This window comes from Felis catus, chromosome A2 (assembly GCF_018350175.1).
Source record: "Felis catus isolate Fca126 chromosome A2, F.catus_Fca126_mat1.0, whole genome shotgun sequence".
Taxonomy (NCBI): domain Eukaryota; kingdom Metazoa; phylum Chordata; class Mammalia; order Carnivora; family Felidae; genus Felis; species Felis catus.
The window spans coordinates 146,506,299-146,522,367 of NC_058369.1; the positions used below are offsets into that span (position 1 = coordinate 146,506,299).

Here is a 16,069-nt window from a genome sequence, read left to right on the forward strand (position 1 = left end):
TCTCCCCTTCCATAGTTTATTCTTTAGAAACGATTCACTAAATCAAGGGAGACAGAAATTAAATTCCACCTGTTGGTGTGAAGGAAAAAAGAAAAATGTATATGTATGAATTATTATGTAAAGAATATTTGTTTCTTCCCATTTGCTTATATATTTATCAATCATTTATTTATATCAGTATGGACTCATGTATATTTGCTTTGTATTTTGGGTTATAATCCAATACTGTTACTTATTTTGTTGCTCAAATTGTTCCAGAGTTTGGCAGCTGGGGACTCTTTCAGGGTGGTTCCTACATCCCTTTGATATGCCCCCATCCTTTTTGTTTTTTGAGCATTTTCTTACTTTCTGGTATACAAGATGCTCCTTTCTTATATTTTTTTCCACCCCGGTCCTAGAACCAACCATTTCTCCAAGATGCCTGTTTTGTTTTATTTCAATTTGAAAATGTTATATGAAACCAACACCTGGGCACTGGGTTTGTTCATTACTACTGGGATGTCATTGGTTTTAGGTCCTCTCAGCAGACAGAACTATATATATATATACACACTAACTCATAAATACAAATATATCTACACCTGTTTCTGCATCTATGTATGTATGTGTGTGTATATACATGTATGTATATATGTGTATATACATGCATGTATATATGTATATACACATATGTATATACGTAACACAACCATGAGTTCAAATACATAATACATACATGAGTTCGTATTGATGTCGCTGATTCCGGATCAGTACTACGGGTTTCATTTTAGCCACCTTTTCTTTCTTTTCTGTCACTTCCCTCTCCAATACTGAGAAACCTGGCTCCCACCATTCCTTTACTTAATTATTCATCTTCCATATACGTATAAGGCAATTTCAGAATTGTGAAGCTGTACTCCAACAAGAAACACATTTACCAACCAGAATGCCGTTTAAATGTACAGTTTCCTTTGTCGTTAGCCTTAAAACTTCCAGTCAGATTGCAGTTTCCAAAGTTATTGAGGTCAGCTCCTTTTCTACCCATACCCTCAAGTGTGGTTATATCACCTATTTGTAATGCAATTGGATTTATTTGTCATGCTTTACATTCCATCCTGGGATTCCCCCAACAGCCTCATTAATCTAAATCTATCATCACTATCATGATTACTTGAGTGTTACAGTAATAGTAAGCCTTGAAATCAGATAGCTTTTTTTCCTGAAATTGTGTGGCTCTTCTAATTGCTTTGTCTTTTCATGTGAATTTTAGAGTAAGCTGAAAACCTACGAAAATTTGGCTGGGATTTTGATTGGGACTGCCTGGAATCTATAGACCGTGTTTGGTAGAATTGACATCTTAACAATATTGAGTCTTCCAAAACAGGAGCATGGCATATCTCTCTATTTATTCGGGTCTTTTATTTCTTCCATCAATGTTTTTTTAGTTTTCCACATACAGATCCTGCACATATTTTGCTAGATTTAATACCTCAGTCCTTTTGGGGGGTATCGTGAATGGTATTGTTTTGTTTTAATTTCAGGTTCCAGGTCTTTATCGCTTGGATATAGGAATACCGTTGACTCCTGTATGTTAACCTTGTGCCTTGTAACATTACTAAACTCATTTCTTGGTTCTAGGAACGTTTTTGTAGACTCTATGGGATTTTCTGCATACATAACCACATTGCCTATGACTAAAGACCATTTTAGTTATTCCTTTTTAACCTGCATACCATTTATTTGTTTGTTTGTTTGTTTGTTTGTTTGTTTGTTTGCCTTTGCACTAGCTAGGAATTCAAGCACAGCGTTGAAAAGGTGTGCTAAAAACGACATTCTTGCCTTGTGCCAGATCTCAGAAGGAAAGCATTCAATCTCTTGCCATTAAGTAGGATGTTAGATGTAGGGGTTTTGTAGATACCGTTTATTAGGTTCAAGAAGTTTTCTTCTATTTCCACTTTCCTTGAGAGTCTTTTTAACGTGAATCAATTTTGAATTTTGTCAAAATATTTTTCTGCATCTACAAATATGGTCATATGATTCTTCTCATTTACCCTATTAATATAGTGAGCTATATTGATTGATTTTTGAATATTGATTCAGCTTCACATTCCTAATATGAACCCTACTTAGTCATATGTAATATGTATTGATTATATATTTGTATATTGATGGATCCAATTTGCTAATATTTTGTTAGAGATTCGTGTCTAATTCATGAGAGATGTTAGTCTGTAATTGTTTATTTGTTTGTTTTTGGTAATGTCTTCGTCTGATTTTTGTATTTAGGGTAATGCAGGTCTTATAAAATAAGTTGGGAAGTTCTTTCCTTTTGTATTTTGAAAAGAGTGTACAAAGTTAGTGTTATTTCTTCCTTAAGTATTTAGTGGAATTCATACTAAAACCATCTTGTCATGGAATTTTGCAGAGGAGGAGGAGTTTTTAACTACAAACTTATTCTCTTTAATAGGGTTGTGAGAACTATTATCTATTCCTTCCGTAGTGAGTTTTGGTAATTTGTGTCTTTCAAGTAAATAATCCATTATATAAAAGCTTTTGAATTTAGGGGCATAGAGTTGTTTGTAACATTGCCTTATTATCCTTCAAGTATGGATGGTATCTCTCTTCTTTTATTCCTAACATTGGTAATTTTAATCTTCTCTCTTTTTTTTTCATGGTTAACCATGCTAATGTTTGGTTCCTTTTTTTTTTTTTTTTAATATTAGCACATAGGATGGAAGGGACATATTTCTTCACATCTACTTTTTAAAAAAATTATTTATTTTGAAAGAGACAGAGAGAGAGCATGAGCAGGGGAAGGGCAGAGAGAGAAGGACAGAGAGAATCCCAAGCAGGCTCTGCACTGTCAGCACAGAGCCTGACTCAGGGCTTGAACTCATGAACTGTGAGACCATGACTTGAGCTGAAATCAAAAGTCAGAAGCTTAACCAACTGAGCCACCCAAGCTCCCCTAATATTTGGTTCTTTTTTTTTTTTTCAACGTTTTTATTTATTTTTGGGACAGAGAGAGACAGAGCATGAACGGGGGAGGGGCAGAGAGAGAGGGAGACACAGAATCGGAAACAGGCTCCAGGCTCTGAGCCATCAGCCCAGAGCCCGACGCGGGGCTCAAACTCACGGACCGCGAGATCGTGACCTGGCTGAAGTCGGACGCTTAACCGACTGTGCCACCCAGGCGCCCCGAATATTTGGTTCTTAATAGAGAGGAGGACATGTAGGTACTACCAACATGCCTAGCAAATGATGTTATGCAGTGAATTGAAGCACTGACCTAAGAACACCTATAGATTTTTGACTCTCAGTGAAAAATTGGATTTCTTGGTATCAGGCGGTGTGGGCCTATTAATCTGGGAACCCCTATCTCCAGATGGATGATGAGTTAATGTCCAAGCATAATTCCTTCAAACCTGAGTTACTATAGTTGCATCGATAGGTGGGTCCCCTTAGACATGGATCTTGTGATAAGGGATTAATTAATGGTTTGAAGTCCTAGAAACTTGCTGAAGAGCTCATTCTTTGAGATAGTTGAAAGCTGTTTTGGGGGGAACATCAATGGAGTAAATAAGTCTGTGGCCATACTGATCAGGAAGAAAAGAAAGACACAAATTAACAATATCAGGAATGAATGAGGGCTAGCACTTAGCTCCTATTAAAAGGATATGACATTTATGAGAAAATGTATGCCAATAAATTTGCCAATGATACAAACTACCAAAGCCCATTCAAGAAGAAATAGGTAACTTGAATGGTCCTATATCTATTAAAGAAATTGAATTTGTAGATTAAACATCTACCCTTCCTACAAATAAATTCACCAACCAATTAACTCTCCAGGCCAAGATAACTTTACTGATGAATTCTACCAACAATTTAAGGGAGAAAATACCAATTCTATACTTTTTTTTTTTTTTTCAGAAAACAGAAGGAAGAAACATTTCCTAACTCATGTTGTTAGGCCATCATTGCCTTGATAACAGAACTGGACAAAGACATTACAAGAAAAGAAAACTAAATGCCAATAGCTTTCGCGAAGATAGTCACAAACATTCTTAACGTAAGTTTAGCAAATCAAGCCCAAATGAAATGATACATCATCAGCATTTATTTAAGAAAAATATGTCCACACAAAGCCTAACCCCAAATGGAAAGAACCCAAATGTCCAGATGATTGGATAAATGAATAAATGAACAGATACTTTGATGGCTATGTAATTGATTCCACAAAATGGAATACTATTCAGCTCCAAAAGGAACAAATTATCAATACACACAACAACATGGATGGATCTCAGAATCATGCTGAGTGAAAGAAATCATGCAAAAAAATCATGTACATACTACACAATTCCATTTATATAAAATTCTAGAAAAGTTTATATAAAATTAAACTAAAATTAGAATTCTAGAACTTTTCCATCAACCTGTAGTGTTAGAAATTGGGTCAGTGATTGCCTGGGGGTGGGGTGGGGGCAGATAGGAGATGGTGGAAGGGAAATAAATGGATTACAAATGAGCAGGAGGAAATTTTCAGGATGATGGTGATTTCAGGGGTCTAGATGTATGTCAAACTTCATGAAATTATATGCTTTAAATATTTGTGGTTTGATGTACATTGGTTGTATTTCAATAAAGTGGTGAAAAACTCATCCCCTTCCCACCACCCCCCCCCCCAAAAAAAAAAAAAAGAAAATAGGAGGGATGACTGAAGAAAGCTTTGAAATAGACTCAGTCTCTGGTAGCCTCCCATCCTTGGGCCACTCACTTGCCTAGTTCTCATTCTTGGATTTCCTAGAGCCTTGATCCTCTCTCTAATTTTAACTCTATATCTTAGCTTTTATTTCCTATTGCTGTATCAGCAGTTTATGGGGTTAAAACTTGGAAAGGGCACTTCTTTTCCTTAAGCCCCTGTTGTGTCCCTGGTTGTCCCTCTGCCATGTCTAAAGCCAAGATCACTCCCAGAGTCAGCTTTTGTTTTCTCTATACATCCTGCATTTAGTCACTACCCCCATAGGCTGAGGCCCTTCCGCTGCCTCTCTGACAAAGCCGAAAGTCCAGGGGGAGCAAGAACTGGCAATCTGTTTACTTTTTTCGTGTCTCTAAGTTTTTAGCCTTGAAATTCCATCCTTGGATTGCAGAAGTGTGAAGACAGTCTCACCTCTGAAGATGGTCCAGGCCCCTTATATCCAGGGCTTTGGGCCCCATCTCTTTTGAGGGGTTGGCGGAAGACCTCTTATCCTACATAGTCAATTTTCCTTTTCTTTTTCTTTTTTTTTTTTTTTCTTTTCCAGGAATCACTTTAACCAATTCCACAGCCTCCAGCTGTTTCATCTTGAGAGCAGAGAGTGCTACACTCATAGCAGGCAGTCCTGCCGGGTGCAATTTGTGGCTTCACAGCTCTGAAAATTACAGTCATTTACAGTCCTCTCCATTAGTGCCCTGACCCCATCCAGTTATGTCTGCATGTTTTTGGTTCCCGATGCCTAAAGCTTCTTGCTGCTTTACTACCTGATCTCTCCAAGCTGCAAGTTTTCCTTTCCCATTTCCAGGAGGCCTTCTGATCTGTAGACCCGCTCAATATTGAGACCATAGGGGTCACCTTTGTTTGTTTTCTATTATTGGGTTCGCTAATTCGTCTATTACAAACCTGTAGTTTTCCAGAGTTAGTTTCCTGATAGGAAGAGGTTACCAGTGAATTTTGATCCTTCCCGAAGTCCTGGTACTTAAACTAGTCCTGTCTACTTCTCTTCCACAGGCTGGGTGATTCTGCTTCCGACCTCTCCCACCATCAGTCTGACATCAGTGTGAAACTGGTGTGGCTTGGTGTAGCTCCCCTTCTGTGAGTCTCACTATTTATCCACCTGTCCAGGCTGGCCCAGGGGTCTAAGGGAGGACTGCGGCCTAGCAAGCTGATCTCAGCAGCCACTCAAGGCGAGCCAGGGATGCTTTAGTAGGGTTGTTCTGGAACATCTGTGTGAGGTGCTGTCACTTGGAGGGTCTGTTGACACATAGATTGCTGGGCCCCATCCCCAGAGTTGCTGATTTACGGGGACAAAATATTTGCATTACACCAAGTCCCAGCTGGTGCTGATTCCTGCCGGTCATACTCTGAGAATGACTGCTTTAGTCCATTCTTACAATTGCCCAGAGCCCTCCTTGACAGGACACCCAAGTGTCCCTATTCATCGTCCCTTTGTTATTGGCTGCTGGTTTTAGCCCCACACCTGTCCTTTCTGCTCATCCCTGGACTTAGTGCTCCCAGTCGTCTTCTATTCTAAGCCCTTTGACCTGTCTTGGGGGCTCTTTTTGCTTCAGGTCATCCAGATAGGATCCCTTCTCTTGCCCAGCCTCTCAGCGTTCCAAATCCAATACCAAAACCTTTAGCCACCTTGCAGGCGGTGTCCAGACCAACTTTTACCTAGTCCCAACCCCAAAACCTCCTGGCCGTATTTGCCCAAACGATTTCCCCTCAGTCATTGCCTGGCCTTGAAAGTAACCAGTTGGTATCTGTGGATTTCATGCTGATAGCTCTGGACTTCTCCCTCTTAAAGCTACCACTTCAAGTCATTATTGTGGGCTACAAGAAGGAGGCTCCCTGAATTTTTTTTTTTTTGCCATTATTTCTCTATCTATCTATCTATCTATCTATCTATCTAAAGGCACATTTCAGGGGTGCCTGGGTGGCGCAGTCGGTTAAGCGTCCGACTTCAGCCAGGTCACAATCTCGCGGTCCGGGAGTTCGAGCCCCGCGTCGGGCTCTGGGCTGATGGCTTAGAGCCTGGAGCCTGTTTCCGATTCTGTGTCTCCCTCTCTCTCTGCCCCTCCCCCGTTCATGCTCTGTCTCTCTCTGTCCCAAAAATAAATTAAAAAAGTTGAAAAAAAAATTTTAAAGGCACATTTCAAATGCACCTTTTGAGAGGCTAGGGGATAGGCAAGCGTATCCCAGTTTCTGCTCCTAACAAATTTCTCTCATCCTCTCTATTTAAATCCATTGCGCGTCTCATCACCTATCCTAACCCAGAAACAACGAAAATACCTTCCTTCTTCCTATTTTCATTTTTGAAAGCAGTTAAATCTCTATTTGTCCTTGTAAGTACATTTCTTTCATGTAGTCTAGTCTGGTTTCTAAGATTTCAACCATCCTAAGTAGGGCCTTTTTTTTCTTTTTTCTTTCTCCCTTAAGCCCCTGTTATTTTTCTATTTGCCATTTCTACGCTAAGACTGTCTCCAGGGCAACGGTCCTCTGCTTACTAGCAGGTCCTCTCAGCTCCCGCCCCCCTTTGCAAAGGCCCCTTCACTCTTTATGTGCAAATTGGATTTCCAGAACCTAATGCTCCAGGTGCAGGCTGATTGTGTTTCCTCCTTTTTTTTTTTTTTTTTTTTTGCCTTTGGATTTGTAATTACTTAATTTCTTCATCCACCTCAGTCCAAGAATCTATATATCCAATTTAATTCTCCCACTCGACTCCACCCCTTCTCATTTCCTGTACTTTATAAGATCCACCGTGATAGTCAAGATTTATTGATTAGGATTTCCAAAGGGCCCCCACCCAGAAGAGAGGGGAGTGAGCCAGTGGTCAAACTGTAGAAGTCCAGCTGATTGCCATGAGCTGGTCTTTCCCTGTCTCTCTTTCTTTCTTTTTTCGTTGAAATATAATTGATACATACGATCGTGTGAGGTGTAAAACACGTAGGTCTGATACATTTATACATGGCAATATGATTACTACCGTAGTGTTAGCTAATCCCTCTGTCTTTTAAGAACGTCCTCCTAGGGGTAATTTTCATTTCATCCAAGAATGCATGAAAGGAGGGACCCACCTTGTTGCTTCACCAGTTCCCACTTTCGCGGAATGATGTGATCTCTGTTAAAGTTTTTTTTTTTTTTTTTTCTGCCTTGTGATGATGGATAAGGGTGGGGGGGAGGGGAGAGGGAAAAGACCAGATGCCAACTAATGGTCCTTTTCTAGGGGAGGAATGTCATTTCCATTGTGTCCTTACTTTCCTGGTGTGAAAATGTCCCTATTTTGATGACCCTTTGTTGCCCTCCCATATTTCAGGGAACCTGTGAATTCAAAACCTCTGGGTTCCATCTCTTTCCTCCACCGATTCTGAAGCCGAAAGCTGGCTCACTGGAGCTCGTTTGGAGGCGAACTTCCCCTGACCCCAGAAATGAATCTGCTTCTCTGAGAACACTAGATTCCTGCTCCACCAAGAGACGCTAATCCAGACCCTGAGCCAGGGCAGGATCCCATACTTTCCGCGTGAGATGTTACCCAGGAATGCAGCTGTTGCAGGGTTTGCATGAGCAGTGCTGAACCTCAGTCCCTAATGCTTAGCCTCGCATCGGTTCTGCCAACCCCTCCAGATGGTAGTCCTGTCCTCAAACTCCCAAAGTTTTGAATTCTGAATCCTTGCCTGGTTTCCTCTTCTGGAAAGTGTCTGGACACTGTAAAAAAAAAAAAAAAAAACCCCAAGAACATCCCTTATCCCCAGCCCTTATGCCTTAAAGAAGTATTTTTCAAAATTTTCCACTAAAGCTTTCCTAACAGCAGGAAAGATTGAATTCACGCAAAGCAGAGAATGAGTGGCAGCCCAAAGGGTTTCTTGCAAGCAAGAGATCTTTATTTTATTTTCGTGCGATTCTTGCACTCCGCTTCATAATGCATCTGAATTTGTATTAATAACAAAGTGTTTAAAATGATTTACCATCAAGTGAAATTGGCCTGGTACTTTAGAAGCACGGCGTCTTCATCGTGGAGCTCGAATGCTGGTGGTGGCACATAGGGGCCACCCCCCAAGGGTTTCAGCCATCCCTGTCCCCCAGAATGGTCACATGGTCCAACTTAACCCACCCTCAGCTTGACTCAGAAATCCTTTTTTCGTCCCTAGTCAACTTCCTATACCATTTCCTTCAAGGGACCACACCAGTACCCCTTTCTACAAATTACTTTCTGTTTTGGCAAGGAAAGTGGTCCTCTTGGATGGCATCTTCCTTCGCTCCTCTCTAGTCCAGCTCAGAGAAACATGCTACTATCTTAGCTGAGGCTGCTGTAACAAATACCATAGCAGACATTTATTTCTCACAGTTCTGGAGGCTGGGAAGTCCAAGATCAAGGTCCTGGGAGACTCGGTGTCCGGTGAGGGCCCACTTCTTGCCTTGCAGATGGCCACCTTCTCGCTGTATTCTTACATGGTGGAGGGGGGAGAGAGGGAGAGGAAGAGGGAGAGAGAGGGAGAGAGAGGGATCTAATCTCTTTGTCTTCTTCTGAGGAAACTAATCCCACTATGGAAGCTCCACCCTCGTGATCTCATCTAAACCGAATTACCTCCCCAAGGCCCCACCTTCTAATATCATCACATTGGGGGTTAATGTTTCAACATATGACTTTTGGGTAGGCACATTCAGTTCATACCAGCGGGCCAAGGAATGCCTCTCTCCTCCTCTATACTGTGCTCTGTTAGGAGAGCACCAAAGAATATTGCCTTGGGTTCAGTTATTCTAAAGATTAGAAACAAAATAACTCCCCCCCCCCCCCCCCCGCCCTGCTAATTCCAAAAGCAGCACACTGTAGTAATCATCTGGGGCTTTTGTTCGCCAAGCCAGTTTTATTCTGACCTCGGATCCCCTTTTTTCTTTCTCCTCCTACTGGGAACCGATCCTCGATGTAGGGCTGAGCTAAGACCACCCTGCCCTTACTCAACTCCATGCATGGCCCCATGACCCAGGTTTCGCTGTCATGGTCCCGGTGTTCAGGGAAGGACATGTGTCCTAAACTGGATCATTAAGACTTGGCCCAGGACTTTTCCTGGTGTGTCTTTTCCTCCGGAGTTGCTAAGCCAGTAGGCTGCTCTGTCATCATCAAAGGGGGGAAGGCAGTCTCAGAATGAAGCCAACACCGAGAAGAGAAGGGCCGATAGTTGAGGAAAGCCTCATTCTCAACAAATTCATTGGAGTACCTGGATTCCGCTCTGACTCTACCCCGGACCACATAGGCACGTGAACCAATAAATCCCTCCTTTTCTTAAGTTAGCTTGAGTTGGGTTTCTATCACCAGCAATCACAAGACTCCTAATATAGAAGTGTCTTTGTTAAAAAAATAAAACCTTATGGAAGTGTATAGCAAAATGAAATTGAAAGTCTTTTGTGATCTCACCCCTATTATTAAGAACCAGGGGCAGCCTGGGTAGCTCAGTCGGTTGAGCGTCGGAATTCGGCTCAAGTCATGATCTCATAGGTCATGGGTTCGAGCCCCGCATGAGGCTCTGTACTGACAGCTCAGAGCCTGAAGCCTGCTTCGGGTTCTATGTCTCCCTCTCTCCCTGCCCCTCCCCTGCTTACGCTCTGTCTCTCTCTCTTCCAAAAATAAAATAAAACATTAAAAAAAAAGTATAAGAGGGGCGCCTGGGCGGCTCAGCCGGTTGAGCGTTTGACTTCGGCTCAGGTCATGATTTCACAGTTTGTGAGTTCGAGCCGCGCATCGCATCGGGCTCTGTGCTGACAGCCCAGAGCTGGAGCCTGCTTCAGATTCTGTGTCCCTCTCTCTCTCTGCCCCTCCCCACTCATGCTCTGTCTGTCTGTCTCTCTCTCTCAAGAATAAACATTAAAAAAATTATAAGACAATTCGATGTACATTCTTCCAGACTTGTTCTAAACTTACGCAAAAGATTATCTTTATATCATTTCAAAAATCAGCTTTATTGAGGTATAGTTTATATACAATAATATTCAGTAAGTTTAAGTGTATATTGTATACACCTATTCACTATCATCACAACCAAGACGCAGACCATTGCCAACATCCCAAGAAGTTTTCTGGGCCACCTCTGCAATTAATTCCCTCTCCTGATCCCCTGGTCTCTGACCCCAACTGATTTGCTTTCTATCTGTAGATACTATAGTTTTTCCCTTTTTGAATTTTATGTAAATGGAATCACATGGGTTGTAGTCTTTTGTATCTGGCTTCTTTCATTTAGCATGTGTTTTTTAAGAAACATCTACATTGTTGCACATATCAGTAATTCATTCCTTTTTATTGTGGAGTATTCAATTGAATGGATATTCCATAATTTATCTATTTACAAGTTGAAGGACACTTCTAGATTTGACTGTTACAAATAAAATTGCTCTGAACATTCAACAAGACTTTGTGTGAACATACACTTCCATTTCTCTTGGGTAGACACCCAGTATTAGAGTTATTGTGTCCTATTTTAAGTATATGCTTAGTGTCACGTGAATCAGTCGGTTTTGCAAAGAGGTTATACCATTTTGCATTCTCGCCGGCCATGTATGAGAGTTTTGGTTGTTCCACATCCTTGTCAACATTTGGTATTGTCCATCTTTTTAATTTTAGTCACTTTGCTGGGCCTGAAGTAGTATTTCATTGTAATTTTAGTTTGCGTTTCCCTAATGATGCATGATGTTAGGCATCTTTTCATGTGCCCATTGGCCATTCCTATATCTTCTTTGGTGAAGTGTCTGTTCATATCTTTTGCACATTTTTAAATCAAGTTGTTTTCTTATCGAGTTGCGGAATTCTTTAGGTAAGTTGGATACAAATCCTTTACAAGTCATACGTATTGTAAATACTTTCAATCTGTGACTTTTCATTTTCATCACAGTGTCTTTTGAGAACAAGTTTTTAATTTTGATGAAATCCGATTTATCATTTTTTGTTATATTTTATATTTTTATGTCCTGGTTAGGAATATTTTGCTTAACCAAAGTCCACTAAGAGTTTTTTCTTATGTTTTCTTCCAGAACGATTATAGTTATAGTTCTTATAATATTTAGATCTGTGGTCCATTTTAATTTTTTTTTTTCAACGTTTATTTATTTTTGGGACAGAGAGAGACAGAGCATGAACGGGGGAGGGGCAGAGAGAGAGGGAGACACAGAATCAGAAACAGGCTCCAGGCTCTGAGCCATCAGCCCAGAGCCCGATGCGGGGCTCGAACTCACGGACCGCGAGATCGTGACCTGGCTGAAGTCGGACGCTTAACCAACTGCGCCACCCAGGGGCCCCTGTGGTCCATTTTAAATATGTTTTTAACATGGCCTGTTGTTCGTTTTCAATTAAATTTCCTAAGTAATGTAAAGTAAGAGTCCAGGTGTTTTTTCTCCCCCCCTCATGTGTGTGTGTTTTGTATGTGGATAGCCAATAGAATTCTGTTCTGTTACAGTACTATTTTCTGAAAATATTATCCTTTCACTATTGAATTGCCCTAGCAACTTCATTGAAAATTAAATAATCATACACATGTGGGTCTATTTCTAGACTCTGTATTCTGTTACAATCCCGCACATGTCTATTTTTATACCTACCTCACCTTGATTAATATAGCTTTAGAGTAAGTCTTGAAATAAGATAATGTAAGTGCCCTAACTTTGTTCTTTATTTAAAAAAATTTTTTTTTCAACGTTTTTATTTATTTTTGGGACAGAGAGAGACAGAGCATGAACGGGGGAGGGGCAGAGAGAGAGGGAGACACAGAATCGGAAACAGGCTCCAGGCTCCGAGCCATCAGCCCAGAGCCTGATGCGGGGCTCGAACTCCCGGACCGCGAGATCGTGACCTGGCTGAAGTCGGACGCTTAACCGACTGCGCCACCCAGGCACCCCTGTTCTTTATTTTAAACATTGTTTCAGCTATCCTAAATCCTACCAAAATGAGCATTCCACATAAACTTTAGAATCAGCTTGTTATTCTCCCTAAAAAAGTCTGCTTAGATTTTTATTGTGATTGTGTCAGATATATGGATCACTTTAGGGAGAACTGATATTTTAACAATATTGAGTTTTCTAATCTATGAACATCCTATAACTCTTCGCTTACTTAGATCTTCCTTAATTTTTCTCCGTAACGATTTCAGTATAGAGATATTGTGATATTTTATTTATTTTATACCCAAGTACTTCATATTTTTGGATGTTACTGTAAATGGTATTTACTGTAAATAGTATGTTTCTGATTGTTCATTGCTAGTAAACAGACATAAAGATAATTTCATATATTAACCTTGTATTCTACAATCTTAATACATTCACTTCTTGATTCTGGTAGCTTTTTATTTCATTTTATATTTTTAACTTTTTTAAAGTTTATTTATGTATTTTGAGAGAGAGAGAATGCATGTGTGCAAGTTGGGGGGGAGAGAGAGAGAGAGGAAGAGAGAGAAAATCCCAAGCAGGCTCCACACTGTCAGCACATAGCCCAACACGGGGCTTGAACTCACAAACCAGGAGATCATGACCTGAGCCAAAATCAAGAGTCGAATGCTTAACCAACTGAGCCACCCAGGCACCCTGGTTCTGGTAGCTTTTAAATAGTTTTTTACTACTTTCAAAGTATATGATCATGTTGTATATAAATAGAGGCAGTTTTACTTATTCCTTTTCAATGTGTGTGACTTTATTTATTTTTTCTTGCATCATTTCACTGCCTAGGGCCTCCAGTGCAATGCTGAATGCAAATGTGAAGAGTAGACATCCTAGCCTCGTTCTCTATATTAGTAGGGGAGGCATTGAAAATAATGGTAGAGACGGGTTTTTCTTTTTTGGCGTTGAGTAAGTTCCCTTCCATCTTCATTTGCTAAGATTTTTTTTAAAATCAAGAATGGAGTTTGAATTTTGTCAAATGCTTTCTACATTAATTGAGACAATTTTTCTTTTTCAGTCTGTTATTGTGGTGAGTTACACTGATTGATTTTGTTTTTAATGCTTATTTATTTTTGAGAGAGAGAGAGAGAGAGAGGGAGAGAGAGAGAGAGAATAAGCAGGGGAGGGGCAGAGAGAGAGAGAGGGAGACACAGAATCTGAATTAGGCTCCAGGCTCCCAGCTATCAGCATAGAGCCCGATGAGGGGTCGAACCCATGAAATGTGAGATCATGACCCGAGCCAAAGTCAGACACTCAACCGACTGAGCCAGCCAGGTGCCCCTACACTGACTGATTTTTGAATATTAAAACAATTTTATATTCCTGGGATAAACCCCATTTAGTCATGATGTGTTATTCATTTTATGTGCTGTTAGATTCAGCTTGCCAAAGATTTGTTAAGGTTTTCTGCATCTGTGTTCACGAGGATATAGGTATGTAGTTTTCTTGAAATGCCTTCATCTGGTTTTGGTAGCAGAATAATGCTGGCCTTGTAAAATGAATTGGGAATGTCCCTGACTCTTTTATTTCTAGAATACTTTGCATAAAATTGGGATTATTTCTTCCTGAAATATTTGGTAGCATTTGCCAGTGAAATCAGCCAGGCTTGGAGTTTTCTTTGTGGGAAGGTTTTTAATCACGAGTCCAATTTATTTGGTAGATAAAAGGATATTCAGTTGATCTCTTTCTTCCTGAATGATCTTTGGTATTTTTCGTGGAATTTGTCTATTTCATTGAAGTGGTTGGATTTATCATCATAAAGTTGTTTATAATATTTCCTTTTCATCTTTCTAATGTCTGAGGATTTGTATTCTGTCCTCTTTTATTCCTGATATTGGTAAGTTTGGCTTCTTGTTCTTTCCCCTGATTAGTCTAGCTAGAGTTTCATTAATTGTATTGATCTTTTCAAAGAATTAGGTTTTATTTTCATTGATTTTCTCGATTGTTTTCTGGTTTCAATTTCATTGATTTTGCTCTTCATTATTTCCTTCTTCTTGCTATTTAGTTGGTTTTACTTTGCTCTTCTTCGTATAGTTTCTTAAGGTAAAAGATTAGATTTTTGATTTGAGACATTTCTTCTTGTTAAATGTAATCACTCATTGCTATAAATTTCCTTCTTAGCACAGCTTTAGCTGTATCCCACAAATTTTGATGTGTTGTGTTTTCATTTCTATTCAGTTCAAATATTTAATACTTTCTCTTGTGATTTATTATTGAACCCATGAATTATTGAGAAGTCTAGTGTTTAATAGCCAAGTATTTAAGGATTTCCATATATTTTTCCAGTATTGATTTATAATTTAGTTCCATTGTGGTCAGAGAGCTAAATGTCATATGAATTCAGTCCTTTTAAATTTATTGCGACCTGTTTTATGGGCCAGAATATGATCTATCTTGGTGAATATTTCATGTTCAGTTAAAAAGACTATGTGTTCTACTTTTGTTGGATGGAGATTTCTTTAAATGGCACTTAGTTCGAGTTGATTGATAGTGTTGTTCAAATGTTCTATGCTCTCATTCTCGATTTCCTCTATAAATTATTGAGAGAGGAATATGCAAATTTCCAGTTATAATTGTGGATTTGTCTATTTCTCCTCTAAGTTCCATAAGTTTTTGCTTCAGTTATTTTGAAGCTCTGTGACCATATGCACACACATTTAGAATTTTTTTTGATGAATCAATCCCCTTTCATTATTATGAAACTCTTCTTAATCTCCAGTAATATTCCTTCTTCCAAAGTATTTTTTAATATACATATATTGTTAGCTACTTCAGATTTTTAAATGAAATTTTTTTGGTATACATCTTTTGTTCTTTTCAGTTTTTAGTAACAACTTGATTGAGATATAACTACTTACCATACACTTTGCTTATTTAAAATATACAATTCAAGGGCACCTAGGTGAGTCAGTTGGTTAAGTATCTGACTCTTGATTTGGTTTTAGGTCATGATTTCACCATTGTGGGATCAAGCCAAGCCCTGCATTGGGCTCAGCACTGGCCATGGAACCTGCTTGAGATTCTCTCTCTCCTCCAACTTGGGTGTGCTCTCTCTCTCTCTCTCTCTCTCTCTCTCTCTCAAAAAAAAAAAAATTAAAATATCCAGTTCAGTGGTTTTTTGCTTATTCAAAGAGTTGTGTAACCATCACCACTATCAATTTTAGAATATATTCGCTACCTCCCCAAAAAACTCTTTACCCATTGGCAATCATTCCTATTCCCCCACTCCTTCCCAACCCTAGGCAATCGCTAATCTACCTTCTGTCCCAACAGATTTGCCTATCCTGGACATTTTATAGAAATGGAATCATACAATATGTGGTCTTTTATGTCTGGCATCTTTCACTTAACATTAAGATTCATCCATGTTGTATCAAGTATTTGTACTTTAATCATTTTTATTGCTAAATATTG

General features: G+C 39.6%; 1 long non-coding RNA gene across 3 annotated transcripts in view; it reads left to right on the plus strand.

The window, feature by feature from the left end:
- LOC123384030 overlaps positions 1-16,069 on the plus strand; it is a 43,939-nt gene that overhangs the window by 26,100 nt on the left and 1,770 nt on the right. For 2 of the 3 annotated variants that reach the window (XR_006594571.1, XR_006594569.1), the window contains one exon: positions 3,913-4,051. This is a non-coding gene — a long non-coding RNA (uncharacterized LOC123384030). Of the gene's footprint in view, positions 1-3,912; positions 4,052-5,749; positions 6,576-16,069 lie in introns of those variants that run through there. The other variant, XR_006594570.1, reaches the window with a different exon arrangement.